The 5,563-nt window shown below is 45.4% G+C and overlaps 1 pseudogene; it reads right to left on the reverse strand.

The window, feature by feature from the left end:
• Positions 1 to 539: 539 nt before the first annotated feature.
• On the reverse strand, positions 540 to 657 carry LOC124546392 (annotated as a pseudogene).
• Positions 658 to 5,563: the final 4,906 nt, after the last annotated feature.

Below are 5,563 nucleotides of genomic sequence, written 5' to 3' on the forward strand. Positions count from 1 at the left end.
GGATCGTGTAGTTTCTGAATGGTAAAGATTTGCACAGTATAGCAGGGTGAGACAGTCTTTATTGGCTTGTGACCAGGAAATGCATTCTCCTCTGCTGTTATAAAGGTACGCTTCAGCGCCTTTTTCCAGAGCAGACCCATCTCGTCACAATTAAAAACATGTTACGGCAGATAATCTACGAGCATCTTGAATTTGCTGATGAAGTTCAATGCTGGCTTTGTGTCGGAGCTGGCAGATTCGACGTGCCTCATAACTTCTCGAACTTCCAACGGCTTCCCTAAACATTTCGGCCGCTGATGATCCCGGCGTCTTCATAACGAAACTAAACTAAACTCGGCCCGAATAGGCCATGAAGGCCCAACGGTACCGACCCACCGCCGTGTCATCCTCACGCACAGGCATCACTAGATGCGGATGTGAAGGGGCATGTAGTCAGCACACGGCTCTCCTGTATGTCAGTTTACGAGACCGGAGCCGCTACCTCTCAATAAAGTAGATCCTCAGTTTGCCTCACAAGGTCTGAGTGCACGCACCCCAATTGCCAACAGCGCTCGGCAGACCGCGTGGTCACCCATCTAAGTGCTAGCCCAGCCCGACAGCGCTTAAATTTGGTGATCTGACAGGAACCGGTGTTACCACTGCGGCAAGGCCGTTGGCGGTCTTCGTAACGAGCTCGGGGAAACTCATTCTCGCCTTCTTACAAACTGCCGGCCGAAGTGGCCGAGCGGTTCTAGGCGCTACAGTCTGGAACCGCACGACCGCTACGGCCGCAGGTTGGAATCCTGCCTCGGGCATGGATGTGTGTGATGTCCTTAGCTTAGTTAGTTTTAAGTAATTCTGTTCTAGGGGACTGATGACCTCAGAAGTTAAGTCCGAAAGTGCTCAGAGCCATTTGAACCATTTTTTTCTTACAAACTATTTTCTTGTTTACAGTGTCGCCTTGCAATTGCTTTATATTTATTCATGTAAGGAGCAACTTTTCGACATCGTCCAAAATACGAAACCGTTGTTTAGATACTCTTGTCACTCCCGTTGAAGCATCTGCCTCCTTAATGTCGTTCTTGTTCTTGAGCATAGTGCAAGCAGTTGATATAGATCGATTGTACGTGCATGCTAAATCAGCAACGCTCACACCAGGTTCGCGTATTTCAATGATTTTACGTTTCACTTCCAAGGTCATTTCCTTCGTTTTATGGTCGTCTTCTTGCGGCTTTATCTTCGAGGTCATTTCTAAGAAGGTTATTAAAATTTGCACACTGTTAAAACAAGTTTAGAAAAGTATGTGATCACAAGCTGCAGTAAGATGGTAGCGCTAAACCCAGACTCCAGTATGTACTAAAGACATTGTTCATACGCCGCTGCCCCCCGCCGCTCGCGAACGGCTGGCGACGTCACACTAAATCGTCGTCACTCGTTAGGCGAAACATCACTCTTTAAGAGCGTCTTTTTTTACAATTTGTTTTGCTCGTTATGCGAATTGCACATTATGGGAAGTGCTCGGTAAGCGAGGTATCATTGTACATGAAAACTGTAGCTGTGACTGACTTGAAAAGATTAGGAAACTCATGACACTCGGCGTCATTAAAACAATTTAGTTTTTTTCTACCGGCTTCGGTCAGTGACCATCATCTGGCACCTGACAGCAAAACCTCAATGCACGAAACGTCATAAAGACACGAAAATACAAAACGTAACTTACGAAAAATTGGCTAATAAAAGTCTCATGTCAGTCATGTTGAACCATAAATTCGCATTAGATGACAAACTCATGAATAATAACACAGACGAACAGTAATTTTCCCACGGCAGCAACCTTCATCAGGTACGCTCGACTCCAGTCGACATACAGAAGTCAACATACGTAACACCGGAGTTTCTACTGGCATATACAATGTTCAGATACCTTGTGGGAATTCAGTCGGGTGATGTCGTCGACAACGACCGGTATTTCGAGAGAAGCACACTCTGTCATTTTCAAGGCATAACTACAAGAAGTCGGTCATTTTTGGTTTGTGATGGCGCCAGTATTTGCAGTGTATGTGTTATCTTTCCAAAATTTCTCTGACAACCGAAGTTTTAAATTCTGTTTCACAGAGCTTACTTTCTGCAGTTATGCACTGAAAATGGCATTCCTGTAAGTTATTTGGACAGATATCCAGTCGATATGAACCATCACACACAAATATAATTTTAAGATAAAAACAACCGTAATTACAATGACTTCAGTAAAGCCAAAAGTAATATTTGTACAAAAGACGATAATGCTATGACTACTTAAACACACGTATCAGTTATCAAAAATATTTACGTTTCCATTCTTATATACAATTAATGTTAAATGTTATTATCTGTCCGCAGCTCGTGGTCGTGCGGTAGCGTTCTCGCTTCCCGCGCTCGGGTTCCCGGGTTCGATTCCCGGCGGGTTCAGGGATTTTCTCTGACTCGTGATGACTGGGTGTTGTGTGATGTCCTTAGGTTAGTTAGGTTTAAGTAGTTCTAGGGAACTGATGACCATAGATGTTAAGTCCCATAGTGCTCAGAGCCATTTTTTGTTATTATCTGTGTAATATGCACTAAATTACAATAATGTAAGTAATGTAACCTGTGAGAAAATCCTTTGAAATATGATTAAAACAAAAGTTCCAATAGTATACATCATATATAATTTCTGAGTACAATGTACAATTCAGTGTGTCACATGTCCCAACAGAGCCGGCCGAAGTGGCCGTGCGGTTAAAGGCGCTGCAGTCTGGAACCGCAAGACCGCTACGGTCGCAGGTTCGAATCCTGCCTCGGGCATGGATGTTTGTGATGTCCTTAGGTTAGTTAGGTTTAACTAGTTCTAAGTTCTAGGGGACTAATGACCACAGCAGTTGAGTCCCATAGTGCTCAGAGCCATTTTTTTGTCCCAACAGACAGCGACTCAGGGACAAACGATTAACGTTGATGTTCTCAGTACATTATTGAGAAGCTACATCCTCATAGGTACAAGAAGTCCGCCCCGGTAGCTGAGTGGTCAGCGCGACGGAATGTCATACCTAACGGCCCGGGTTCGATTCCCGGCTGGGTCGGAGATTTTCTCCGCTCTGGGACTGGGTGTTGTGTTGTCCAAATCATCATTTCATCCCCATCGACACACAAGCGGTGTCAACTCGAAAGACTTGCATCAGGCGAACGGTCTACCCGACGGGAGGCCCTAGCCACACGGTATTTCCATTTCCATAGGTACAAGAAGAAACTAACCAGGTTTACACAGTACAAGGTACAAAGTGATAAAAATCGATAGCTTAATAAACGTTACCTTAATGATAATATGAAGAAAATCTGAGCATTATTTCGTGTAAATCTGTGTGGATAAAATAACTTACAGTCAAACAGGAATTATATGGAATACATATCCCAAGGGAGATCGGTACACAATGTCAAAACGTGTCAGATCAGTATGGAGCATCAGACAAACAAATATAATAAATCATCTCATGTCTTCAACACACTCTTAACTCCCAGATAATATCGGTCAACTTCTCCGTTTATGTACACGGTGTTACTTAATAGTTGTATCAGTAGTTTATTAATAATGGTACTATGTACTAAGCAAATGATGAAATGCGTTTTTTTCGTTACGATACGCGTTTCGTTTTTAATTCGTTTACAGAATCCCCTGTACTAAGGTGTTGTTCTTTGCTTTTAATGTGGACGTGAGTCTGTATTCACGATTCACTTGCATTTCCCTCCTCGGTGGTGGAGAAATGAAAGAAAAACTGTGAGACCATAAACGGAGAACAATGACACACGGCAAGGTCTACTGGGAACGAAATACTTCTCGGACGTCCAGCAACAAATTTCATGGGCAGACGCAGGACGGAAGACAGAAAGGAGGAGGACTGTTCTGCCTGCTGTACCTTGAGAATCGAGTTTTCACGGCTCGACTAAGGACAGCGGATAAATTACACTACTGCCCATTCAGATTGCTACACCACGAAGATGACGTGCTACAGACGCGAAATTTAACCGACAGGAAGAAAATGCTGTGATATGCAAATGATTAGCTTTTCACAGCATTCATACAAGGTTGGCGCCGGTGGCGACACCTTCAACGTGCTGACATGAGGAAAGTTCCCAACCGATTTCTCGTACACAAACAGCAATTGACCGGCGTTGCCTGGTGTAACGTTGTTGTGATGCCTCGTCTAAGGATGAGAAATGCGTATCATCACGTTTCCGACTTTGATAAAGGTCGGATTGTAGCCTATCGCGATTGCGGTTTCTCGTATCGCGACATTGCTGCTCGCGTTGGTCGAGATCCAATGACAGTTAGCAGAATACGGAATCGGTGGGTTCAGGAGGGTAATACGGAACGCCGTGCTGGATCCCAACGGCCTCGCATTACTAGCAGTCGAGATGACAGGCATCTTATCCGCATGGCTGTAACGGATCGTGCATCCACGTCTCGATCCCTGAGTCAACAGATGGGGACGTTTGCAAGACAACAACCATCTGCACGAACAGGTCGACGACGTTTGCAGCACCATGGACTATCAGCTCGGAGACCATGGCTGCGGTTACCCTTGACGCTGCATCACAGACAGGAGCGCTTGCGATGGTATACTCAACGACGAACCTGGGTGTACGAATGGCAAAACGTCAGTTTTTCGGATGACTCCAGGTTCTGTTTACAGATTCATGATGGTCGCATCCGTGTTCGGCGACATCGCGGTGAACGCACATTGGAAGCGTGTATTCGTCATCGTCATCCTGGTGTATCACCCGGCGTGATGGTATGGGGTGCCATTGGTTACACGTCTCGGTCACCTCTTGCTCGCACTGACGGCACTTTTAACAGTGGACGTTACATTTCAGATGTGTTACGACCCGTGGCTCTACTCGTCATTCGATCCCTGCGGAACCCTTTCTTCATGATAATGCGCGACCGCGTGTTGCAGGTCCTGTACAGGCCTTTCTGGATACAGAAAATGGTCGACTGCTGCCCTGGCCAGCACATTCTCCAGATTTCTCACCAACTGAAAACTTCTGGTCAATGGTGGCCGAGCAACTGGCTCGTCACAATACGCCAGTCACTACTCTTGATGAACTGTGGTATCGTGTTGAAGCTGCATGGGCTCCTGTACCTGTACACGCCATCCAAGCTCTGTTTGGCTCAATGCCCAGGCGTATCAAGGCCGTTATTACGGCCAGAGGTGGTTGTTCTGGGTAGTGATTTCTCAGGGTCTATGCACCCAAATTGCGTGAAAATGTAATCGCATGTCAGTTCTACTATAATATATTTTCCAATGAATACCCGTTTATCATCTGCATTTCTTCTTGGTGTGGCAATTTTAATGGCCAGTAGTGATAAGTGACTCAAAACGAACTTCCTTGTATTCCAGCTAAATATAGCGCTGAGAAACGGCAAGCTCAAATGCTAGATTGCCAAAATCATACTTAGAGCAGGACGACATCTGTAGGAAGTAATTCTCAAATTAAGCGAGCTGATAGTCCAGGCCGCGAATGGCCAAGGGATGTCCATCGACCGCCGTGTCTTCCTTTGCCTTGCGGCGTTATG

This window comes from Schistocerca americana, chromosome 8, assembly GCF_021461395.2.
Source record: "Schistocerca americana isolate TAMUIC-IGC-003095 chromosome 8, iqSchAmer2.1, whole genome shotgun sequence".
Lineage (NCBI taxonomy): Eukaryota > Metazoa > Arthropoda > Insecta > Orthoptera > Acrididae > Schistocerca > Schistocerca americana.